Source organism: Scyliorhinus torazame, chromosome 3 (genome assembly GCF_047496885.1).
Source record: "Scyliorhinus torazame isolate Kashiwa2021f chromosome 3, sScyTor2.1, whole genome shotgun sequence".
Taxonomy (NCBI): Eukaryota; Metazoa; Chordata; class Chondrichthyes; order Carcharhiniformes; family Scyliorhinidae; genus Scyliorhinus; species Scyliorhinus torazame.
This window is the reverse complement of record NC_092709.1, coordinates 82,066,319-82,093,446: the sequence shown is the minus strand read 5'-3', so window position 1 is coordinate 82,093,446 and position 27,128 is coordinate 82,066,319. Positions and strand designations below refer to the sequence as shown.

Sequence of the window (27,128 nt, the reverse complement as noted above, 5' to 3'; positions counted from 1 at the left end):
ATTGTAGTCCAGTAGTTGGCAGGTCGACGGAAGAATGGTTGGTTTAACCCCAAGGGTCTGAAAGGCTGACCACGCTTGGAGATTAGCGGAAGCACCAGTGTCCAGGCGGAATTGTATCTGGGATCGGTTTACCATCAGTGTGGCACACCACTCGTCGTCTGAATCAATGCTGTGCACCGACAGTGGCTGGTGGTTTTGATTCGGGGACAGCCTGTTCTTTGTTATAACAGCGACTCGAAAAGGCTCCCTCGGGTCCTCAGTGTCACTGGTCTGCGGGAAGTCGCAATCGGACTCGGTTTGGGGGTAGGTAACTGCTTGTTGCAGGGTTCTTCGGAGGTTTATTTTATTTCCTGGTTCAATTTGAGGCATTGTGCTGTCATTCCAGGTGAAGGAAGGTTGTTTTACAGCTTTAAAAGATTTTTTCTTTGATTTGAGACGTTTCCCCTTTAAATGAGCTTGCTCCGGGGCCTCTGAGGTCATGACGCGTGTGACGTAGCACGTAGGAGGCGTTTGCACATGTGCAGATCGCGGTTCCTTTACTGATGGCCGTTTTCGTGATTGCGCATGCGCGGCGTCGCGCAACTGCGCAAGTGCAGTCCCTGTAGAAAGATGGCCACCGACCAAAATCGTCCTCTCCTCCGGGATTTCGGCCTCGAGGTGCGTACTGGCGCTTCTCTTACCTTTCCTTGCTGGTTGGAGTGTGTTTTCCTCACAGTATTTGCCGAATTTGTCCAGGACTGCCTGGAAGTCGCTCCTGTTTTGCCCCTTGGAGAACTTGAATTTTTTAAAGATTTCTTCTGCTCTGGCACCGGCGATGGTGAGGAGAAGCTATGTTTGTTCAGGATCGGCCAGGTCTTCCAGTTCGGCTGCCAGCAGGAAGATTTCAAACTTTTGCCAGAATTCCGCCAGTTTTCGGGGAGATCGCCGTGGCACTGGAGCTGCTGTGGAATCCGGATCTTTAAACATCTTGCCTGGGTATCGTTGCTGGTTGTCACTGTACGGAGAGGTGGCGGCAATTCGGAGCGGCGGCGGCGGGTTGATGTTCTCCATTCTTCAGGATGCCGGAATGCTGATTAGTTGCAGGTGGGTCTCAGAAGTGCTAGTATGCAATCACTCCTTGTACCATGATGTGTTGGGTGTTCTGGATCACAACAGGTCACCAACACTGGAAGTGGTGCAACTCTATTTTATTATAAGGTTAACTATATTAACATACTTGAACTGTGGGTAAATGCAATACCAGCTTTTACTGTTGACCCTTGCCTAGTCCTAACCAGGTGATGCACTCAGCACATGGTGAATGTCTGCGTTGCAGGTTGTGAGCTCTGTGCTCCGAGCTGGCTGCTACTAGAATGAGCGGGAACTCTCCTGTCCCCTGTCTTTATAGTGCGTGTGCTCTCACTGGTGATTGGCTGCGGTGTTGTGTATGCTGATTGGTTCCACTGCATGTCCATCAGTGAGTGTGTGTGTGTCTGCACCATGATATACTGGTGTATATTATGACAGGGTGGAGAAGGCAATTAATTTGCTGGCAACAAATGCCTTAAAGAAGATATAATGGGGTAATTAGTTATAGTAGAGCTGTCACAACAGAAGGAGGGCTGAACAAAATGAAGTTGGGATATTCAAAACAAATAAAGGGGGAATTGGAGAGAATGTTATCAATGGGAAAATGGAAAGTATGGTAGGATTGGGGAAGGGGATGCAATTGTGAATGGAGATAGAAATAGATATGTGGTCAGGGATGACCTTGTCCAAGATTGAACCTCAGATACATTTGAACCATGGGCAATGATTATCTACTGTTGTCTTTCTTGATCAGAGTTCTCAGTTATTGACAATAGAATGTATTAATGCCAAGATTGGAAAAGCATGTAGTGGTTTTAATGAGGAATTTAAATTTAATATGGATTGGAATAAGCAGACTAGGTCATGTCAGAAAGATAGAAAATATTTTGAGTGTGATCAGAATGGTTTTCTTCAACAATATGTCCTGGAAAATGAAGGAGGATGGGGGGCATCCATATTATTTCCAGTAATCGGTAATGAGCCAAATATGTTAAATAACCAAGTGAAGTATGAAAATGATCTATCTGATAACTTATAAAGGAGATGGCCATTTTTACTTTGAAAAATAAAAGCATTGAATATGAACAATTTTCCTTGACAAAATGGACTACTGACGATCAAGTGACCTTTTTTGGCGATTTCTGTACAAACAGGGTATAATTTATGTTTGGGCATGTCTCTAGGAGGTCACTAAAATGCAAATAACCTTTTTGTGGACATTCCATTGAACAGACATCAGAATGAAACAGATTGCTTGTGGAATAAACAGATACTATTGTCTACATATTCTAGGAAGCTGAGACACAATAGTCACCCATACTTGATGTCTGTAAAGTGAAAATCTAAAAGATGTGTGTGAAGGAAGCCATTCTATCACAAGAAAGTGCAAATTGCCGACATACATCCCCCATTGTATGAACAATCGGAGCATTGATACTGTGGTTATATGGCAGGAACAGGCTTATGATAGGAAACACTTGTTAATTCACAATGACATCTCATATCAGGCAGTCTTGGACAAAGACCACAGAGGGGAGGGATCTCACCCAGAAAAGGAAGAACACTGCTCAGAGAATTCACCGCAGGCAATGAAGTGGGACTGATTCACTTTACCTGCAGAATTATATCTTCTTTACAAAGGCTCAATCACAAGTTCACTTGGAAAATCTAGAAACCTGTCAAAGCATGGAATACATCACTACAAGTATATAGTCAGAAACTTTCAACATCTATTGTCTTCAACGAACCAAGAGAAAATCCTTCGGCCTGCAACTACCATCTTGACGACTGATAATGGAAGTGACTTTCTTGATTCTTTATAAAATTGTGCCTGCCATATTTCTTGTAACCACTTTTTCTCATGTGTATGTGCGTTTTGTGTGAATGAGTGTGTGGGTGTTGTTGCGTTAGCATTTTGGATATTGAGAAAAAGGGTGTTTGTTCTTTATTCAATTTAAACCTATTATATCTACTTGTGAAAGACACAGCACTTACGGGCCTAAAACATTTCTTCTTTACAATAGACCTTGCTGCAGTCAGTTGAGAAAAGGGGAAATCATCCCACGTCTCTCTGCCCCCTCTCTGTAACATAACAAAAGTAATATGACTGAGGTCAATGTTGCAATTGAAAGAGAGAAATGCACAACAGTTGTGAAGATTTTAGATTTAGGTAAGGCTGACTCCAGCAGGTTGAGCCAGATCTGTTAAAGGGTAAAATGTATTCAAAACGGAATTTAATGTGATACAGAACCAATGCATATCACTGAAGAACAAGAACTTTATTTGACAAAGTTGGCAGACATAGTACAGTGCAGAAGAAGGCCATTCAGCCCATCGAGTCTGCACCGACCCACTTAAGCCCTCACTTCAACCCTATCCCCTTAACCCAATAGCCCCTCCTAACCTTTTTTGGACACTAAGGGCAATTTAGCATGGCCAATCCACCTAACCTGCACGTCTTTGGACTGTGGGAGGAAACCGGAGCACCCGGAGGAAATCCACACAGACACGGAGAGAATGTGCAGACTCCGCACAGACAGTGACCCAGCAGGGAATCGAACCTGGGACCCTGGCACTGTGAAGCCACAGTGCTAATGACTATGCTACCGTGCTGCCCACGGATGACAAAAGAAATAAAAGGCAACATAAAAACAAAAGGAAACACATCCCAAGAAGTAAGTATTGGTACAGATCCTGGTGACTAGGACAGATGTAAAGAACAATAAAAAGGTGGTGAAATAGATCATTAAAAACTACAAAAAGAGTGCAAAAAAAAACTTGCAATGGATATAAAAATCAAGACCATCTTTTATACTTGAAAGAGGAAAGAAAGGGTGATCAGAAGCAACCTGGGTCCCTTGGAAACTGACCATGATGTTTCTGTGGATGAAAATAAGGAAAGGGAAGACCTGATTAATTACATTGCACCATAGATAAATACATCCCGGACATCCCAAGGAAACACATGTTGAATCTGGGATGGGAAATCACTAAATGGAAATAAGCAAAGTAAAAATAATGAAGAAAATAATGGCACTAAAGAGCGACCAATCTCCAAGACCAATGGCTTAAAGGATTTAAAGAATACTGGGCGAGGGCATTTCTGTGCCATTCTATGATGTTTGAAAGTTTTCTCAAAGTAGAACCATCCCTTTAGATTGGAAAATTGACACTTTTAAAAAAAGGTAAGAAAGGGATCCCAGGGAATTATAGATCAGTTAGCTTAACATAAGTTGGCAGGGATTTGCTGGAATCTATAATTAAGCACAGGGTGACTGATCACCTTGACATTTTTCAGTTGATCAGAGAGAGCCAGCATGGATTTGTCATGCCTGATTAACCTGATCACATTTCTTGAGGAAGTAACTATAGTAGTAAACAGGGAAATGTCTTTGGATGTTATTTATATGGATTTCCAGAAGGCATTTGATAAAGCTCCTCATAAGTGACAGTTGGCTAAAATTGAAGTTTATGGAATTGAAGGCTCATTATTGACTTGGTTAAGAAATTGGCTGAGTGGGAGAAGACAGAGTTGGGGTAATAGGGGAAATACTCTAAATCAAAGAATGTGACAAGTGGTGTTCTCCAAGGATCTGTGTATGGGTCTCAATTATTCACCACATCTATTAACCATTTACATGAAAGAAGAAGGGTAATAATCGATGGCTATTCTTGCAAATGGAAATCTGTTTCAAGGGGTGGCACGGTAGCATAGTGGTTAGCAATGTTGTTTCACAGCTCCAGGGTCCCAGCTCCGATTCCCAGCTTGGGCCACTGTCTGTGCGGAGTCTGCACATTCTTCCCGTGTCTGCGTGGGTTTCCTCCGGGTGCTCCGGTTTCCTCCCATAGTTCAAAGATGTGCAGGTTAGGTGGACTGGACATTCTGAATTCTCCCTCAGTGTACCTGAACAGGCGCCGTGGTGTGGCGACAAGGGAATTTTCACAGTAACTTCATTGCAAGCCTACGTGTGACATTAATAAAGATTCTTCTATTCTTCTTCTATCTTTGAGTCATGTTTTGTAGAACCATAGAAAAATCACCATTATAAATTCCCCTGTTTTTGACTGTAAGGAGGAAGGTTGTCTTCACCAATCTTTTTCTCTTCACATACCTATAGAAAATTTTACAGTCAGGTTTTATGTTCCCAGCAAACTTACTCTCATATTCTATTTTCCCCTTCTTGATACACCTTGATGGGCTGAAGGGCTTCTTCTGCGCTACAGTAATCAATACCTTTGTCCTCCTTTGCTGAATTCTTGACTGCTCCCAATCCTTAGACTTGTTTTGCTTGGTCAACTTGTATGCTTCTTCCTTGGCTCAAATACAATCTCCAATTTCCCCGTAAGCCATGGATTGGCCACCTTTCCTGTTTTACTTTTGTGATGGACAGGAGCAAACAATTGTTGCAGGTCCCCCATGTTTTCCATTGCCTGTTCACACTCATCCCTTTAATTAACATTTCCCAATTGATCATAGCCAACTCACGTCTCACATCATCGTAGTCTCCTTCATTAAGATGCAGGACCCTAGTTTCAGAATCCACTACGTCGCCCTCCACCTTGATCAATAAATTCTATCATATTATGGTCGCTCACCCCTAAGGGGTCTCGCACAACTAGGTTGCCAATGATTCTGTTCTCATTATTCAGTATCCAGTCTAGGATGGCCTGTTCTCTAGTTGGTACCTCAACATATTGGCACAGAAAACCATCCCCTACACACTCCAAGAATTCCACCTCTACAGTATTGTAACTAATTTGATTTGCCCAATCTATATGTAGATTTAAATCACCCATAATTACAGTTGTTTCATGGGATGTGGCATCACCGGCAATAATAAGAATCCTTCTTCCTGTCCTTAATTGCCCTTGAGAAGGCGGAGATGAGCTAAGTTATTGAAATGCTGCATTCCATCTGTTTTGACTTTGGTGGTACAACTGAATGACTTGCCAGGCCATTTTGAAGGGTAATTAAGGGTCAACCACTTTTCTGTGGGTCTGGAGTCACATGGAGATCAGTCCAAGTAAGGACGGTAGATATCCTGCTCTAAAGGACACGTGAAACAGTTGGGTTTTTATTTCAATTGATGGTAATTTCATGGTGACTATTATTGAGACTAGTCCTAATTCCAGAGTTTTTATGAATTAATGGAAAAGCTAGCATGGTTGGATGTGAGCACATGTCCACAGAGCATTAGCATGGTCCACGGTATTACTAGACCAGTGATATTATCACTATGTCACCATCTGCCTATAATTGATCGATCTGCAGATATCAACAGATCAATAGTATTAATACATTTTGGAAACTTAATTTCAATGTGGGTAAATGTGAGGTTGTCTATTTAGGATCTTAAAAAGGATAGATCATTGTACCTTTTGAACAATGAAATACTCAGAACGGTGGAGGTCCACAGAGAATTAGGAATTCAAGTATAAAGATCATTAAAAAGCCATAGAGAGGTATAGAAAATAAGAATAAAAGAAATGTCAATAGAATGCTGAACTTTATACCTAGAGGAACTGGAATTTAAGAGGGAAGGAGTTGCCCTACAGCTAATTGAAAAGCCTATTTAGACCACATCTGGAGTATTGTGTTCAGTCTTGGATGCCATACCTTAAGTAGAATGGGCCTTAGAAGGAGTGCTGCATAGATTTACTTTGTCTCAAATTGTTAAGTCACTAGGCAAGATAACACAAGCTATGGCTGGATTTCATAGAATTTAGAAGCTTATGTCATGTTTTTGTAATTATATAGGCATCTATCACTCAACGAATTGCATAAACACATTGCAGTGTTAATGTAAGACTACTTAGAACATAGAACATACAGTGCAGAAGGAGGCCATTCGGCCCATCGAGTGTGCATTGACCCACTTAAGCCCTCACTTCCAACCTATCCCCCTGATGCAACAACCCCTCCTAACCTTTTTGGACACTAAGGGCAATTTCGCATGACCAATCCACAGGCACATAAGAGCTATACAAAGGTAGAACATTAGCTTCTCCTTCTTGGGCAGTGCCTGAGCATCGAGGATGATTTGCTTCCACTCCGGGGAGGTGGGTTCATGGTGGCTGAATCCGCAGACTCTGCCACAGGTTTGGCAGATGGTGTTTTATGAGGTGGGTCACTAAGATGTTCTGGATTCTGCACTCTCTTTCCGTTGTATACGCTTGGCCTCCATGTGCTCCACCCTATGATGGTCGATGTAATTTGCATCTTTGTGGATGCATTTTCCCCAGCTTGTGCGTTCTATGGCAAGTGATTCCCATGGTCGGTGGGGATATTACATTTATTTAGGGAGGCTTTCAGATTGTCCTTGTAGTGTTTTCTTTTCCCTCCTTGTGATCGCTTGTCATCGCGGAGCTCGGAGTAGAGCACTTGTTTTGGGAGTCTTGTGTCGGGTAATCGGGCAATGTGGCCCTTCCATCGCAGCTGGTCGAGCGTGACCAGTGCTTTGATACTGTGGATATTGGCCTGGGCGAGAACATTAGCAACAGAGCTATATGTGCTGTGTTCTCAGGCAAAATTGAAACTGCGACAAGACCACATGACAAACCTCCCTTCCAGTGATGGTATACTGCTATCCCTTCAGGGCACATTACACATCCTATTCAGGGATTTGATCAAGAGTTTAATGATGTTCAGGGGAACTTACTGGGAAGAAGCTATTCACATTGGTTCGGGAGTCCAGTGCGAGGGAAGACTTTCTAAAAATTAGAATCAGGTTTTTCATGAGTGAAGTAAGGAAAGACTTACACGTAAAGGATGACAACAGTTTGGAGGTATCTTTCACAAATGGCAATTGATGCCAGGCCAATAGTTAATTTAAAATCTGGGTTTGGTATATCTTTGTTAACCAAACACAAAGATCAATATGGAGCTAGGTCACAGATCAGCCATGACTTTGTTGAATGGGAGATCAGATTTGAGGGGCTAAATCGTCTACTCACATCGCTATAGTTCTTTGTTTTTATAACCGTATCTTTGAGCACTTCCTCATTCCATACAATGGATGTCAATTTTCTGTTAACCACTGATTTTCATCAAAACTGCTTTTTCTAGGTTCATAAACCTGTAATTTGGGAGTTTACTCAGCTGGCTTTCAGGGTTTGATATGATGATTTATTCTTTAGATTCATATATAAAAACAAAATTCAAGAGGTAAGTGCTGAGTCAAAAATCAGAGTTTATGTTTATCTAAATATTTTTCTTGCTAAATGTGGACTCATATCAAAGCAAGTTGGAGGACATGAATGTGGTGATATGCATGCACACATAAATGTATATAGTTGTATAAATGTATCAAGTTGCATATCAGTACATGTAATCATTGGTATGACCTCCAGCCAGCGGGTGGCATCACACATCCATCATGTGACTGGAGTAACCCGTCAGTTGGTAGTAGGACGTACAACAGGATAGTTGCACTTAGAGCAGCTCCCAAGGAATTCAAGTAACTTTGTTTGTATATAAATCTGTTTGTTACCTTTCCACGTGTTTGATAATAAATCATTGTTCCAGTTGAAGACATCTATGTTCTGTGTGTATCTTTGTCAATGGTAGAACCACAGAACACAACATGGTATCAGGAGTTCAGAATGTTTAAAGTAACAACAGAAGAGACGTGGTGAAATAGGCCAAAGACCGATATAAAAGAAATTTCTCCACTGATTTGGTGAACTATGGCTATTTGCAACACAACGCAGCAGACGACGGTGAAGTTTGAGATGGAAGGTTTAAAGGCACCCCACCAGCTTCACGTCTCTGGTAGCATAGACTAAAACTGGCTCATTTTCAAACAACAGTTTGGACACTATGTCTTAGCCCTTGGCCTCCCAGACGCAGCCTGGTGAGAGGTACATTGCGTTGCTGATCACGGTAGCAGGTCCTCAAGCAATGGAAATCTACAATATCTTCGCTTTTGATAGCGAAGAGGGAAGCAGGAGCTACGATGAGGTGATAAATTACTTTGATCAGCACTGCTCTCTGAAAAAAAAAAATATTTGAAAGATATCTATTTCGAATGGGTACCAAAAACATAGATGAATCATTCAATAGCTTTGTGACGGACCTGAGGTTGAATGCCCAGTCTTGTAATTTCGATAATCTACAGTCATCGATGATCCGTGAACAAATTGGCTTTGGGACACAGAATGATAGGCTCCGAGAGAGATTGTTGAGGGAAAAAAAACGTCACATTAGAAAATGGCAGGCAACTGAGTTGGCTGCACAGCAGATCAGTATGCTCAGCTTAAGAAATGTTGGCACCAATCTCGGAGAAGACGCTGGCGCCATAAAAACTGTGACGTAGTTGAAAAAGAAACGTGGGGCGAAATTCTCCCCCAACGGCGCGATGTCCGCCGACTGGCGCCAAAAACGACACCAATCAGACGGGCATCGCGCCGGCCCAAAGGTGCGGAATGCTCCGCATCTTTGGGGGCCGAGCCCCAACATTGAGGGGCTAGGCCGACGCCGGAGGGATTTCCGCCCCGCCAGCTGGCGGAAATGGCGTTTGTTGCCCCGCCAGCTGGCGTGTAAATGCGGCGCATGCGCGGGAGCGTCAGCGGCTGCTGACAGTTTCCCGCGCATGCGCAGTGGGGAGAGTCACTTCTGTCTCCGCCATGGTGGAGGCCGTGGCGGAGGCGGAAGGGAAAGAGGCCTGCCCGCAGATTGGTGGGCCCCGATCGCGGGCCAGGCCACCGTGGGGGCACCCCCCGGGGTCAGATCGCCCCGCGCCCCCCCAGGACCCCGGAGCCAGCCCACGCCGCCTGGTCCCGCCGGTAAATACCAGCTTTGATTTACGCCGGCGGGACAGGCAATTTCTGGGCGGGACTTCGGCCCATCCGGGCCGGAGAATTGAGCGGGGGGTCCCGCCAACCGGCGCGGCCCGATTCCCGCCCCCGCCCAATCTCCAGTACCGGAGACTTCGGCGGGGGCGGGATTCACGGCGGCCAACAGCCAATCTCCGACCCAGTGGGAGGTCGGAGAATGACGCCCGTGGTCTCAATGCGGGTGGCCATTTTGGGCGGCCGACCAGATCTGCCATTTTGTGGAAGAAAAGTGGCAATAGACATTTGCCACATCAGTGTCTTGCACTTGCAAATGTTTGTCACGAGTGTGGCAGAATGGATCATTTTGCTAGGTGATGCACCGACTGTTGACCGAACAGAATCGAAGAGTGTGGATAAGAATAAATGCATCAACGACTGGGCTGATGTGAGCATGATATTAGAAAGGGACTCAATGGTTTGATCAGGCAAAGCCAAAAAACATTTCTCAACATTTGCAGCCACAGTGAGGTGGATGCAGGGACCATAGAGGACAGATAGATAATCCCGCAAATGGTTAATGGCACGTCAATCAACTGTAAGCTCGATACGTGAACAAGGGCCAATCTGATCCCACTGTCAGTGGTGGGACGACTAAAAATCAAGCCAAAAATGGTGTCTAGAGCAGTACTCCTGAAGGATTACAACGATCATCAGATCACGACCTTCGGAGCATGCAGGCTCAAAGTCACAGTCAAGGACAGAACGTGCTTGATAATATTATCCATAGTGGAGACAGCGCGTGAATCACTCATTGCAGTGGAGGCGTGTGAAGTGCTTGGGCTCGTTAAGCGGGTGAACACTGCAGAAAACATGGCACCCCGCCGATACATATACATTTAATCAATCTTGAAGGACTATCCAGAGGTATTTCAAGTATCTGGCACTCTGCCTTTTACATATTGCTTCCAGTTTAAGGAGAATGCAAAGCCAGTCGTGCACACTCCCAGACGTGTGCCTACTCCGCTGAAGGATAAACAAAAGGTCGAGAGACATGGAATGACGACATTAGGAGTCATCAGGTGCACAGAAGAGCCCAGCGATTGGGTCAACTACTTGGTCTGTGTGAAAAAGAGGAACGGCGACCTGAGGCTATGTATGGACCCCAAGGATCTCAACCTGAACATTGGAAAGGGAGCACTACCCAATCCCGAAGAGGGAAGAGATAGCATGCAAAATGGCTGGAGCAACGTGTTTCAGCAAGTTGGACACATCGCAAGGCTTCTGGGCAGCTTAAGCTTGACAACATAAGCACAAGGTTGTGTACCTTCAACGCTCCCTTTGGGTGCTACTGCTTCCTGCAAATGCCGTTCGGCATAATTCCGGTGTCTGAAATTTTCCATTGTGCCATGGAGCACGTAGTGGAAGGATTACCAGGCGTCTGCGTTTATGCCGAAGGTATTATAATCTGGGGGTCCACACGTGAGGCGCATGGTGGAAAGCTTCTTCAAGTCCTACAAAGGGTAAGAAAAAACAGCCTCAAGCTCAATCAAACAAAATGCCAAATCGGATTTGGTACCATCACCTTTTTAGGGGACAGGCTCTCGGGAAAAGATGTGCAGCCAGATAACAAAAAGATTAAAGCCATTCTAACGCTGCCACAGGCCACAGACAAAAAAGTGTCTTACGCATACTTGGATGAGCAATTTTGTGGGCACGTTTATTCCTAACCTAGCCTCCAAAACGTCCCAGCTAACAGACTTAATAAAAAAGGACGTAGTTTTTCGGTGGTCTCCCAAACACGAGCAGGAGTGGCAAGCATTGTGTATCTCGCTGACGACAGCGCCAGTCCTTGCCTTCTTTGACTAGACAAAAAAGACGAAGGTTCCGACTGATGCACCCCAGGTGGCCTTGGTGCGGTATTTCTGCAGCAGGGTGCAGACGACAGCTGGCTGCCGGTGGCATACGTGTAAAGAGCGAGGACCGAAACAGAGTGCAGGTATAGATAGAACATAGAACACAGCACAATACAGGCCTTTTGGTCCATGATGTTGTGCCAACAATTTATCCTAATCTAAGGCTAACCTAACCTACAGCCCTTCAATTTACTGCTGTCCATGTGCCTGTCCAAGAGTCACTTAAATGTCCCTAATGACACTGACTCCACCACCTCTGCTGGCAGTGCATTCCACACACCCACCACTCTCTGTGTAAAGAACCAACCTCTGACATCTCCCCTATACCTTCCTCCAATCACCTTAAAATGATGTCCCCCCTCGTGACAGCCATTTCCACCCTGGGGAAAAGTCTCTGGCTATCCACTCTATCCAAGCCTCTCATCACCTTGGACACCTCTATCAAGTCACCTCTCTTCCTTCTTCGTTCCAGTCAGAAAAGCCCTAGCTCCCTCAATCTTTCTTCATAAGACATGCCCTCCATTCCAGGCAGCATCCTGGTAAATCTCCTCTGTACCCTCTCCAAAGCATCCACATCCTTCCTATAATGAGGCAACCAGAACTGGACACAATATTCCAAGTGTGGTCTAACTAGAGTTTTATAAAGTTGCAGCAAAACCTCGTGGCTCTTAAACTCAATCCCACTGTTAATGAAAGCCAACATACCATACGCCTTCTTAACAGCCTTATCAACCTGGGTGGCAACCTTGAGGGATCTATGTACGTGGACCCTCCTCCTGACTTCTCCCGCTCGCGGCAGTTGTGCACAGCCTTCTCCTGGGGGGGGGGGGGACAGAAAATGCCAGTGTTAGGCACATGGAGCACAGGGGATGGGTAGCTGGCGGCCTCAGTATACAGAGCACCCAGCCATGGCGGCCATTATAGGTTCCGGCATATGGTGCAGGGTGGGCGTTCAGCCGCACTCCGGGTAGATGTGATAGTGTCAGGTTACAGGTATGTGGGAGGGGGGTTGGCGTCAGGGGATGAGTGCTGCCTACTCACCATGGCCGTCCCAATGAGGTTGTGTAGTTTTTTTTACTGATGGCCAATCCGGATGGCGTTGCCCACGGGCCTGACCACCTGTGCCCAGGGCATGCTGCACAACGGCAGCTAGCAGCTAGGGTACAGGGTCATTCTCCTCTTCTCCACAGCGTCCAGGTGCGTCACCGCTCAGCGTCCGCGAAACGTGGGGTCACGCATCTTGCTGCCACCTTGTTGGCTGGGATGGTGTGTGTGGGGAGTGAAGTGTGTATATGTGGCTGCAGCTTGTCAGCCTCCTGAGTGTCAATCGCGAAGCTGGTGAATCCGGCACCGTTTCTCATTGGAATGGATTGTGTTCCACCTGGTGCCGGTGCTAGCCCCTTACCAGCAGAATTGTTCCAGGTGCAGCACCAGTTTTGTTGTTGTGAAAGTTCACACATTCTGCGTCGACGTCAAGACTGAGGGTGGGACTCTCCGCTTGCCGATGCCGAAATCGGGAAACAAGCTTGGAGAATAGCCTCCGATGCCAAAGTCGCGGTAGGTGCCAGTTTGGCGCCAAACCGGGATGCACCAGCACCACGATGATGGAGTAGATGTGTCCTCACCGCGCAGGGTAAAAGTACAGTAGGCATAACATTAGCGGGTCTGACACCCTATTCTCCGGGGCCTCCGAGATTCACCGCCTCCGATGGGTCATGTTTCCTGCGCCCGTGCCAACCTAACTGGTGTCAAACATCCTGGCCTTACAGACCTAACATTACGCCGAGGTGGTTCCCCAGACGATACAGCAGGCGTGGAGGAGGCCTGCTGTGACTCCCACCCTGCGACAAGAGTCCCTGTTGGTGCATGTCTCCTGGGGCTACCCGGCCTGGACGAGCCCAGCCGCTGCTCGGGTGGCATGGTGTTGCCCTGTTCTGCCCGCTGCCCACCAGATGCACAAGGGACAGGAGAGGGATGGGGGAAGGCCGAGGTGCTGCGGTCTTCTGGCACCTCCCCTGTGAGAGTCATCGGCACGGTCCCAAGCACCTACTCCTCCCTCGGAGTGCCCCATGGCCCCCGAGCTATTCCATTGGGCAGAAGCCATCCCCTGACGCCTCCCCGCCACCTGACGCAGCCAGTCCTGCCGTCTCGACCAGGGTCTGCATGCTCGCAGTCATGGAGCACAGGAAGTGGACCATCTCCACCTGGGACTGCACCACACCCTGTGGGTCTGTGCCACATCAGCCAGTGACCTGGGCCACCTCCCTCTGGGTCTGAGCCACCCTGCCCAGTGTCTGCGCTACGCCGGCCAGCACCTGGGCAATTCCGCAGGCGTTCCCAGCCATGGCCTGCTGTGACTGGGCCATACTAAGGAGTGCTGCTGCAGTGTCCAGGTGGCTCCGGCACATGGCAGCCTGTGAGAGGGCAGCCCTGTCCTGGGCCTTGGCCACTGCCTGCACAGAATGCCCCAGGCCTTGGACACAGTAGCGCCTTCCACCTGGGCTATCCCTACATGCGAGCTGGTCAGTCCATTACTCGGTCCTTTTGGATCCTGGGGTAGGGGTGCTGTGGACGGTTGGTGCACGGGGAGGCGGGGGGGGGGGGGGGGAAGAGCTGAAACCGCTGCCCGCAATGGTTCCACCGCGGATGTCACCTGTCCAGTGTCATCCTGGGTGTCATGTATGACCGGCATCACCTCCTGCTCCTACATGCTGATGGAGTCCTCCACCTGCACCTGCAGGTGCTGGATGCCAGCCGTGATCCCCTCTTGTGGTCCCTGGGTCACTGGCTGCATCTGCACCCTGGTTGGGACTGGATGTTCCAGAAGCCCGGGACCCTTCTGGGTGGCATCTGGTTCCTGGGGTCGGCCAGCCCTCTGACTGTCCGGCCCCTCAGCTGCTCCTACCTCCACCTGCTGTACCGGATGCAATGTGTGGTGTGCACCATAGTGTCCCAGGATCCTCTTCACTAATGTGCCCAACCGAGGTGATATTCTCTGGGATGGAGGAGGGTGTAGGAAAGTCGGTGTCCCACTCCGACCAGAGCTCCGGATTGTCCTCAGTCTCGGGCAGTGGGCTGGTGTTCGGACTGCTCTCCCCGTCAGTGCTCAGCTGTCTGGGGGGGGGGGGGGGCTCTTGCACTGGCTGCTGCGGGGGGGACTCCGGATGGACCAACACCTTCTCCGGCCAGTCCTGTAAGACGTAAGACGACAAAGATTATTAGACAGGAGGCCGGGGGTGTGTAGGGGCCGGGGTTGAGTGAAGTGAAGGGGGTGAGGGGGGTGCGGCGGGGAGGAAGGGTTTGTGAGGCGAGAGGGTATGGGGAGGATGTCCACACATGTGTCATGGGGATCCGCAACTAGGCAGGGTCTCACTTCCTCGCCCGCCGCCGAACTCCACCTCGGTGACCTCCTTTTCCTCCGGGACGCCGACCATGTCCAGTGCCCACTGCTCAGGCATGGTGAGGGGCCGCAGTTCTGGGATCTCCCTCCGGTCTTCTCCCGCTCCCGGCAGTTGTGCGCGGCCTTCTCTTGGGGGGATGTGGGGGGCGGGTGGGGGAACATATACAACGACGCCATTAGATGGTCCGAAGCATGCAGCTAGATTGTGGCCTCAGTGGCCAGGGCACCTGGCCATGGCAGCTGGCATGTGGGGCAGGGTGGGGTTTTGACCAAACCCCGGGGGGGCGGGGGGGGGGAAGGAGCCAGGTTACGGGTGTGTGGGGTGGGGGCTGGGTTAGTGTCAGGGGCATAAGGCAGTCAACTCACCTTGGCCGCCCTGAGGAGGTTGTGGAGTTTCTTACGGCCAGTCTGGACGACGTTGCCATGGCGCTGACCGCCTCTGCCACCTGCGTCCAGACACGGCGAACGGCGCCACCTGCGCCTAGACACGGCAAACGGCGGCACTGACCGGACTTCTTCTTTTTTTAAAAAAAATATAAATTTAGAGTACCCAATTAATATTTTCCAATTAAGGGGCAATTTAGCGTGGCCAATCCACCTAGCCTGCACATCTTTGGGTTGTGGGGGCGAAACCCACGCAAACACGGGGAGAATGTGCAAACTCCACATGGATGGACAGTGACCCAGAGCCGGGATCGAACCTGGGACCTCGGCGCCGTGAGGCAGCAGGGCTAACCCACTGCGCCAACGTGCTGCCCTCACCGACCGGACTTCTTCCTAGGCCAGGGTCGTCCTTCTCTCCTCCACGGCGTCTTGGAGAGTGTCCAGTTCAGCGTCCCTGAACTGTGGCGCTGCTCTCCTTCCAGCCATCCTGTTGGCTTGGACGGTGAGCGTGGCAGATGGATCTTTTAAGTGCAGCTGCGGCATGTGAGCCTCTGTGCGCCAATCACGAACCCGGCGAATCCGGCACCGTTTTGCATGGAATCAGTTGTGTTCCAAGTGGCGATGGTGCTGGCCCATTTAGAGTTGCTGAATCAGTGCAGCTGTTGCGCCGTTTTTTTCTGTCGTAAAACGCCACTGTTTCCACGCCGGTGTCGGCACTTAATCTCAAAATCGGAGAATCCAGCCGTCAGTCTCAGAAGTGGAGAATCCCGCCCCACATCTCTGTCATTTCAAACATGAATTCAAATTTTTCCTTGTTAAAATTTTCCAGGACTTTTGTGAGGGCCACGAAGAATCCAGCACGAGTTTGTAGAATAGAAAGAAATAACATTTATTTACAATTACATATATATGCAACAGCAGCAGCAGTACTCCCTTGCTGCTCACTCCTCTCTAGCTGGTTCCATACTAGCCAGTTCTATTTATGCAGGGACTCTGCTAATCATTTCTCCGCCCCCCCTCATTGGGGAATCTCATACTCCCTAAGGATTGTGGGATTGCCATTAGTCCTCAGCCAGTGGTAAGCAGGCAGGTTATAACATCGCTCTCCCCCCCCAAAGTCCAAGCAATCCACCGAAGGCCATGGCGAAGGAGGGCGTCGGACTTGTTTTGCCGCAGGCTGGACACCATTTGCACGAGGCGCTGGATCGGGCGGCGTGTAACGAGATGGAGAATGGCGCTTCCGTGATGGACGGCGTAACGGTTGTATATCCACGGCTCATGGGACCGAGTACTCCCCCTCTGAGACGTCCTGTGTCTCCATTGTCATAATATACACCAGTATATCATGGTGCAGATACACAAACACTGATGGACACACAGCAAGACCAATCAACACACACAACACCACAGCCAATCACCAGTTAGAGCACACTCACTAGAAAGACAGGGGGCATTAGAGTTCCCGCTCATTCGGGATGCAGCCTCCTAGAAGGACAGAGCTTACAGCACAGATCTTCACCATGTGCTGAGTGCATAGACTGGTTCGGACAGGCATAGGTCTTTAGTTTAATCTAACATCGTGTTAACCCACAGTGAAAGTATGTTCAACAGTTTCTCACTGAATAAAATAGTGTTGCACTATTTTAAGTGTTGGTGGCCTGTATGTGTTCCACGGATCCAGAGCACCCAACACATCATCCGTCTCCGTCCACTGCCTCCGACATCTCGGCGTCTCTATCTCCACGCGGTTCTGCAACAACCTGCGCAGGCTTTGAGTGCGGCGCCAGAGGAAGATTGTGAGCAATACACTCCACTGTGTCTGGTTTCTGTGGCTGTAGAAGTGAGTTCCATTGGCAGGGATCTTTGGAAGAAAGTCTTCTGGACTGAACGTGGTCTACATGTTTGCGCTGGAGATGACCCTGGGCTTGCACCTGGTAAGAGATAGGGCCCGTTCGGCGAAAGATAACGCCAGGGACACACTGGGCACCACCAGCAAAATTTTGAACCAGCACTGGGTCACCAGGCGCAAACTGCCGAATCGGCCGATGCAGAGAAAGGCCATGTCCCTGCCGTTCTTGAGTGTGGTGTACTTTTGCGCCAAGTCCGGGAAAATCATGCTAAGGTGGGTACAAAGTCTCCGGCCCATTAGGAGTTCTGCGGGAGCTACCCCAGTCACCGCATGTGGAGTGGTCCTGTATGAAAACAAAAAACGAGCCAGTCTCGTGTCCATAGACCCGGAGGTTGCTTCTTCAGGCCCCGTTTGAATGTTTGCACTGCGCGCTCCACCAACCCACTGGAAGCCGGGTGGTGTGGAGCGATGCGGGTATGGTGTATGCCGTTCATCTTCATGAACCTCGCAAACTCCTGACTTATGAACGGAGTGCTGTTGTCCGTGACCAGCACCTCGGGGAGGCCATGCGTACTGAAAGACAAATGCATCTTCTCAATTGTTGCGCAGGTCGTTGTGCCTACCATCTTATGCACCTCTAACCATTTAGACTGGGCATCGATTAATAGAAGAAACATGGATCCTTGAAAAGGGCCGGTGAAATCCGCATGCAAGCACGCCCAAAGCCGCCCTGGCCATTCCCAGTGATGTAGGAGCGTGGCCAGCGGAAGCTTCTGATGCTCCTGGCAAATGGACCAGTTTTGGGCCACCTTCTCAATGTCAGAGTTGAGGCCTGGTCACCAGATGTAACTCGGGGCCAACATTTTCATTTTGGTCACGCCCGGATGCCCATTGTGCAAGTCCTTTAGTATCAGCTTCTGTCCTTTTTCCGAGACAATCACACGCGTCCCCCACAAGAGAATACTGTCTTCCACGCTAAATTCCGACAGCTAGGAGGAAAATGCCTGTGCTGAACCTTTGACAGGACTGGCTCCGTCTGGGTCCACTCACGGATCTGTGATGCCGTGACAGGCAAGGAGTCCATAAAACTTAGGGCACCTACCTCACCGGTCGTGGGGGTCGACATGGGGCCGGTCGACAAAGGCAATCGGCTCAGTGCATCGGCATTCGCTATCTGGGTCCCTGGTTTATGCTCCAGAGAATACTCGTAGGCAGCGAGCAACAAAGCCCAGCGCTGGATCCGTGCGGAAGCAATGGGCGGTATTGGCTTATCGTCTCTGATAGGTCCCAGCAGAGGCTTATGATTAGTCACGACAGTAAAGTGGCAGCCATACACGTACTGGTGGAAGCATTTCAATGCAAAGACCACCGCCAGGCCCTCCTTCTCAATCTGCACGTACTTCTTTTACGCTGCAGTCAATGTTCGGGAGGCGAAAGCTATCAGCCGGTCGGCCCCGTCCTCCATCTTGTGGGGACAGGATGGCCCCAATACCATATGGGGATGCATCACACGTGATGAGCAAAGGCTTTCCAGGATCATAGTGGGTTAGTAACCCAGACGGCGACAATTGCTGGTTTACCCGCCGGAAAGCGGTTTCTTGCGGCTGACCCCAAACCCAGGTGTGATTCTTCTTTAGCAGAAGGTGCAACGGGGCTAGCATAGTTGCCAGATTGGGGAGGAATTTCCCGTAATAGTTTACGAGGCCGAGAAAAGAACGAAGATGCGAAGTGTCAGTCGGGGCGGGGCCCTGTTGAATTCCGTGCACCTTGTCTGCGATGGGGTGCAAACCTTTGTGGTCCACCCGATAACCCAGGTAGACTACTTCCTTCGTCTGAAAGACGCACTTTGTACGACGTAAACGGACACCAGCCTCTGAAAAACGTCTAAGGACAGCCTCCAGATTTTCCAAATGTTCCTGCTCCGACGTCCCTGTAATCAAAACGGCGTCACGTAGAGATCTTCTATGCGGGGCATTGGATATCGGTCGAGCTGGGAAGCCGTATTCACTGTCAGTTTATAGTCGCCGCACAAGCGAACTGTGGCATTTGGCGGTACAATTGGTACAAACAGGTACAATTGGCGCTGCCCAGTGTTATGAGCCAGGGTTTAGAGAACCCCAAAGTGTATCATGGAATTCACTTGACCCACAACGTTTAATAGATTGTGGTATGGGGAACACTCTACAGGTGTGGTACAGCAGAAATGGAAAAGTATTTTTTAAAGCAAAACAATGTTTATTCTAGGAACTCCAGTTAACCTTTTTAAAACATACAGTGAGCATCTTAGCAACCATTAATTCAAATACAACCCCCAAAGAATACAACACTAAGTAATCCTTTAAGTTTGCCTTTTAACATCCATAAGACTTAAAACACCTTTTACCAGAAGCACATCAGTTTAAAGTCACTACTGTTATTAGTTTTAAATCACCAGGATCGATTTTTAGCCTTTAGATTCCAGAGAGAGTTTCATACACCTTCTGGCTGTGACTGCAGCTATCCAGCTCTGAAAACGAAACTAAAACACACCCTGCAGCAAACAGCCTAAAACAAAAGTAAAAAGCTGACAGCCAGCCAGGCTCCACCCACTCTCTGACATCACTGCAGTAGTAAACACCAATTTCTTAAAGGTACTCTCACGACAGATATTTATATACACACCCATTTATAAACACCCATTTCTTAAAGGTACTCTCACATGATGGCAGTCAGCGAAATGGACGGGCCTGATAATACCCAAGGACTCCAAACGAGTGAGCTCCAATTCTACCTTCTCGAGCGAGGCATAAGGCACCAGGCGCACCCAGAAATAGAGCGCTGTGGCTCCTGGTTCGACTTGGATACGGGCTACGGCCCCTTTTATTTTCCCCAAATCGGGCTAGAATACATCTGGGTACTGTCCTAGCAACTCCGTCAACCCTCTTGAACCTGTTTGGAGGATGTGCTGCCACTGCAGCCGCAAATGGCGCAACCAGTCCCGACCCAACAGGCTGGGCCCATGGCCGCGCACCACGATAAGTGGGAAACCCCCCTCCTGGCATCCATAAACAACAGGGGTCATCGTAGTTCCTGCAATGTCCAATGGTTCCCCCGTGTAGGTGGCCAACCTGGCCTGTGTATCAGTTCATGTAAGGGTCTGTATACCCTGCTTGATGTGATCGAATGTCCTCTGGACGATCACGGAGACCGCTGCACGTGTGTCCAACTCCATCTCAAGCGTGTGGCCATTGACCCGTACTGTCACCTTAATGGGGGCCACACGGGGAGCTGCCACACAATGCAGCTGCAGTCAGTCGTCCTCCGTCTCCACGTCCTCGGGAGTAGTCGCCACAGATTCATGCAACTGGAAGGTACGGCCCCTGGGCTGGCCCCAGTTTCTTTCGGAACGACGGTGCCTCTGGAACCCCCAGGACTGGCGTCCGCGATGGGGTCAGCACCCACAAGTCCGACACTGACATGGCTCCTCATCCATCGGTTCTGGAGAAGGCTCCCTACGGGGAGGAATGTCCGGCAGCCACTGGCGTCAATCCGGATGCTGCCCCGCCCAAGGTACCGCAGAGGTGCGGGGAGACGCTTTTGGACGGAAGGGGTTGCGCCCCAAGTCACCTCCATTCCCTGTAGCTCCTGCACTCCCCGTTCTGCGCTCCCTCCACTTGGGACAACACTATATGAATGGCCTGTTGAAAAGTCAATGTTGGCTCGGCTAAAAACCTTCTCTGGGTGGCCACGTTGTTAATACTGCAAACCAAATGATCGCATAACATTTCTGACAAGGTCTCACCGTAGTCACAGTACTCCGCAATCCTGCGATCCTGGATAGAAACTTTCCAAGGGATTCTCCAGGGGTCCTCTCAGCGGTATTAAACCGGTAACGCTGGACTATCGTGGATGCGGTTCGGTTAAAATGTTGCCCCACTAAGGTCACAAGTTCATCAAATGTCTTGGTGTCCGGCGCAGCTGGATATGTAAGGCTCCTTATCACCCCAAACGTATGCGGGCCGCAGGCGGTGAGAAAAATGACCATCTGGCGCTCATTTTCAGTGATGTTGTTTGCCCGGAAATAGTAATGCATCCGTTGTGCGTACTGGTTCCAGCTTTCCAGCGCAGCATCAAAAACATCCAAACGTCCGTACAGAGGCATGGTATAATAGAAAACATCTTCCAACCTGTATCCAACAAAAATCCAGGGAGGTGGCTTCAGCAGTGTAGACAGCTATCCACTTTAACCCTTGACGCCAGTTTTGTGAGGGCCACGAAGAATCCAGCACGAGTTTGGAGAATAGAAAGAAATAACATTTATTTACAATTACATATATACACAACAACAGCAGCAGTACTCCCTTGCTGCTCACTTCTCTCTAGCTGGTTCCATACTGGCCAGCTCTATTTATGCAGGGACTCTGCTAATCATTTCTTCGTCCCCCTCATTGGGGAAGCTCATACTCCATAAGGATTGTGGGATTGTCATTAGTTCCTAGCCAGTGGTAAGCAGGCAGGTTATAACAATGACCAAACTCAAAGACCTTCAATATGGCAGACTCTGTGAAATTAAACAGAGTAATTTTCATGAGTATTTTCCTGAACAACGTGCGGGATTCTCCGGTCTGCCAGCTGTGTGTAGCTCGGCCACACACCGTTCGCTGCCAGCAGGATTTTATCTTCCCGCCGCTAGTCAATGGGGTTTCCCATTGTAACCACATCATGCCGCCGGGAAACCTGTGAGCGGGGTTTGCTGCTGGAGGGAAAAGCGAATCACAACGAACGGAGAATTCTGGTTGATGTTCAATTTTTCTTCCTGATAAACATATCAGCCACTATGTCCTTTCTGTTTGTCTCAGTGCTGTGTTGACATAGTTCTGTCCATTTCCTTGGCACATGTCATTTTCGTTTAGTTCAGGGCAGATGAAACCTGACTAATCTACTCTCACCTCCATCTCCAGCGTAAGCTGCAATAACACAGAATACTATTTTACTCAAAAATCAATGTTGAAGAGGTAGCCCAGGGCAGAAATTAAGAAGAATTTCAACTGAATAGACTTTTCTCTGCCTACCTAGGAATCCAAGGGTGCGCGGCAAATTTCTGCTACACCCCGCTGGCTGGATGCTCCTTTACACCAGACGGTCAATGGGGTTTCCCACTGTGGGGCAGCCTCACGTCGTCGGGAAACCCCCGGGCTGCTGGAAAAATGGAGTATCCCGCCGGCGGACAATACTGCCCCAGATATTTCATTTGAATACAAAGGGTATTTTGACTTATTATCGCATTCAGGAATTATTGGGCTGGATTCTTCCTTTTTGGGACAACGTCCCCAAGCTGGCATCAAAACGGTGGGGTTTTACTCCTGAAAATTCTGGATTAAAGGGACACAAATTCACAGCCCTGCAGGGGGCTAGCAGGGACCCGGAGTAAGTTTTGCAGCTTCTGCTGCAGATCCGGGCCCCCCCCACTTCCAAGTCAGAGGCCGAGCATGCGCACGGCGGCTGCTTCCAGCGACTGTGCCATGCTCCATGGCGGACTCAGACCACGGAGCTCGACCCACAGAAGGAGTTCCCCCGATCAGCCGTGCACCCGATGCTCAAACCCCGCACAAGCACTCCCCAGCCGCCTCTAAGGCCTCCGATCCGCCCGCCCCCAACCAGGGTGGCCGCGGACTCAGTCCGCAGCTTCCACGCGAGTAACCTGACCAGCTGGACCAGGTTAGTTCCACGCCGTCGCGACTTCGGCCAGTCGGGGGCGGAGAACGTCGGAGCGGGCCTCTGGCAATGGCCCCCGGCGGCATGGCATACTCCCCAGTGTAGCTGCTTTTTGGTGCCTGGAGAATCGGCGAACCGCCGCCAGTCTTGATTGCTGCATCAAACTGGATTCTCTGCCCTGCCTCCGGATTCAATTTCGGCGTCGGGATGCGGAGAATCCAGCCCCTGGCTTTAAATCTCTATCATGAGCCACAGGGTCAAATTTACTTCTGAAATGCAATTTTTAAAAAATAGATTTAGAGTGCCCAATTATTCTTTTTCCAATTAAGGGGCAATTTAGCGTGGCCAATCCACCTAACCTGCACATCTTTGGGTTGTGGGGGTGAAGCCCACGCAGTTATGGGGAGAATGTGCAAACTCCACACGGACAGTGACCCAGGGCCGGGATTCGACCCTGGCTCCTCAGCGACATAGAAAGGAGTGCTAACCCACTGTGTCACATGCTGCCCTCTGAGGTGCAATTTTGACTGTTATTTGTTTCACATTCCCTTGCTTTAAATTCAGATTCAAGAGATGTGGAAAAATAAAAGGTGCACATCTTTTTTAAGCTACTATCCCTGATAGTAGCTTAAAAGTAAGCTCCGCCCAGCAGGCAGCGTATAAAAGTGTCTGCTCTCCTGCGCTGCTTCCATTCTAGTTCCAGCTGCAGGAGGCACAACACCTTGTGCAATAAAGCCTCGATTGTTTCACCATTCACGTCTCGTGGTCATTGACGGTACATCAATTTATTGCACAAGATTTTAAAAGATGGATCTCCCAATCAAGCCTGATCGCCTGCAGCTGAGCTCTCACGCAGCCAATGCCACGTTTACCTTCAACCACTAGCGAGCCTGCTTCAAAGGCTACCTCAGAGCAGCCACTGAACAACCCTCGGACTCACAGAAGCTCCAAGTCCTCTACTCGTTTGTGAGCCCTGAAATTTTCCCCCTTATCCGGGATGCGCCCACCTACTCAGAAGCGATGCCGCTCCTAAATGGACATTACGTTAAACCGGTGAACCATGTGTATGCCAGGCACCTTCTGGCCACGAGACGGCAACTCCCCGGGGAGACTCTGGATAATTTCTTGTGGGCCCTACAGATCCTTGGTAGGAACTGTGACTGCCAGGCAGTTTCAGCAGTCCAGCACACCGAACTTTTAATCAGAGACGCTTATGTCACGGGCATTGTAGAGGGTTCCATCTCTGCTACTCCACTACTGGGCCGATATCTGGGGTTTGAGTATCTGTGTGTGTCTCTCTCCAGCTGGCACTGAAACTTCAGAGGCCAGGGGATGCCGCACTGGGACACCTCCACGGAAGAGAGCACTGAATCAAGCCTGCCGTTTATCCCGAACCGGAAGCCTGAGGCTTATATCACACAGATATCCAGACCCCCACTAATGCCCAGGTGATTCTCTCTCTTGCCGGTGGTGCAACACCCACCCGGTTCCTACTTCGCTGGAGTAGCTTTCCCAAGAGAGAGAATAGGACACTGCTGTTTATTACCTAACCAGCAGCCTGTCCTGAGTGAACGGGTTTGAATCGTTCAAGATGGCCCTAGATTCTCGACCCCGGAATTAAGGTGAGGAATATCTTAACAATGACTTGGTCAGAGATCGCTGGTGAGAGATTGAAGAATTGAAACGACTCCAATTATCAGCAAATCAAGGTTTATTGCAAAACCCAGGTCAAAATCATCAAACAGAAGAAATTATAATAAAATCTTAAACTCTAACACAAACTAAGTCTATTCAGGAAGTACTATAACGGACACAACGTAAAATCTTATTGTTACACAATTTTAGCAATGACATGGAACACAAATCAAGTCCCCTTCCCCAAAGCCTCAACCACTATCAAAGTCAAGGGAGTTTCGCAAGCTGCTGCAGGGTACTTACGGTCACAGGCTGCGAGAGGTCAAGTCGAAGGTGGAGAGGTCAAGCCAAGAGACCCTCAATCGAAACACAGCCCCTTTTATATCCGTTTTACCTGGCTTTTTCCTGTGTTCGGCCAGCCCCTTTTGCATTGAATCCATAAGGTTTAAAGTTCCCGCTGGTCCTGCCCCCTTTGAGCCGGTCAGACCTGTCAAGATGGGAGTACTTCCCCTAGGTCCGCCTCCAGTCTGCTTTTTGAGATTACGAGGTTGAGCTCCCTTGTGAAGATTTTCAAAGTCTTCCATCTGCTCTGGAGATCGCTGCTATGTTGATGGGGTGTTGATTGGATTCTGCTCTGGTGGAGGCCAAGTCATTTACATCTGCATGGGGCTATGACCATCCCATTGTCCTGCTTGCAGGCAGGCCCCTTACAGCATTACCATGCCCCTTTGTCTCTGTGTTTAATCTTATCTAGTTGTCTGGCTCCTTCTTCCTTGTAGCTCCTGGGGGGGGTTTGTAAATACCTATGCCCCTACTCAGCTCAGCGGACCAAGCCTGCTGGGAAATTTGGTTACGTTCCTTTGGCTGAAAAGTGTCCAGATTACAGTCTCTGGGTTTTATTCTTGGGCAGTCCAAAAAGGGCCGAATTGCCCGAAAACCTTACAGCATGCAGTGTACGTATGTTCGCCAGCGACTACTGGAAGGGGGTAAGCTCGATCTTGCGGAGACTAGGCTGCTTGAAAATTCAGTAGAAGTGGCCTCCCATAACCTGGAGTCCTACACCCCCGACCGCGCGGCACCGTCGTGGGCATCGTGGCCCCACCGGCTGCCGACTCCAGCTCACCGCAAGCCTGCGCCGCGCGGCAGCCAGCCAACTCTGGGGGGCCTCAAGTGTTATTTTTGTGGTCAAAGCAAACACCCAAGGCAACGCTGCCCAGTGCGGAGCGCGACCTGCAACGGGTGTGGGAAGAAAGGACACTTTGTTTCTGTTTGCCAGGCCCGGTCAGTCGTCGCTGTTTCCAGGCCCGGCATTTCTACATCCCCCATGTGCGACCCAGGGGCGCCGCCATCTTCTCCTCCGCAAGCCACGTGCGGCCCGTGGGTGCCACCATCTTTGATGCCGCCCGCCATGTGCGCGCCATGGGCGCGATCATCTTCGGCACCATTTTGGACCGCGCCTCAGGACCCCGGCTTGTCTGGTCGTTTGCCGCCTACTGCTACCTCCGCCACCGCTGATCAGCCCGGTACCTCCTACCATCCGCAGCTCACCTCCATCACCCTGGATCAGTCTCGGCCCCGCAACCTCGCAACCGCTACGACAACGGTGAAGATCAACGTGCACGAGACAATCTGCCTCTTTGACACCGGGAGCACAGAGAGTTTCATCCACCCCACTACGATAAGGCGCTGCTCCCTCCTGGTCCACCCCGTCACCCAGAAAATCTCCCTGGCATCCGGATCCCATTCCGTTGAAATCCGGGGTACTGTATCGCGACCCTCACCGTCCAGGGCGTAGAGTTCAGCAAGTTCAAGCTCTACGTCCTCCCCCACCTCTGCGCTGCCCTGTTGCTCGGCCTGGATTTTCAATGCCATTTCCAAAGCCTTACTTTGAAATTCGGCGGACCCCTGCTCCCCCCCCTCACCGTCTGCGGCCTCACGACCCTTAAGGTCGATCCACCTTCACTGTTTGCAAACCTCACCCCGGACTGCAACCCCGTCGCCACAAGGAGCAGATGGTACAGTGCCCAGGACAGGACCTTCATCAGGTCAGAGGTCCAACAGCTTCTGCGTGAGGGGATCATTGAGGCCAGCAACAGTCCCTGGAGAGCTCAAGTAGTGGTGGTGAAGACTGGGGAGAAGAAAAGGCTGGTCATTGACTGCAGTCAGACCATCAACCGGTACACGCAGCTCGACGCCTACCCCCTCCCACACATATCTAACATGGTCAATCAGATTGCGCAGTATCGAGTCTTCTCTACAGTTGACTTGAAGTCCGCCTCCCACCAGCTCCCCATCCGCCCGGAGGACCGCCAATATACTGCATTCTAAGCAGATGACTGCCTCTATCACACCCTCAGAGTTCCCTTCGGCATCACCAATGGGGTCTCGGTCTTCCAGCAGGAGATGGACC

At 49.6% G+C, this 27,128-nt stretch overlaps 1 long non-coding RNA gene across 1 annotated transcript in view; it reads right to left on the bottom strand.

Moving 5' to 3' along the window:
• The window catches only part of LOC140409510 (uncharacterized), a 95,903-nt gene that overhangs the window by 21,160 nt on the left and 47,615 nt on the right, over positions 1-27,128 (bottom strand). The window lies entirely within an intron of this gene.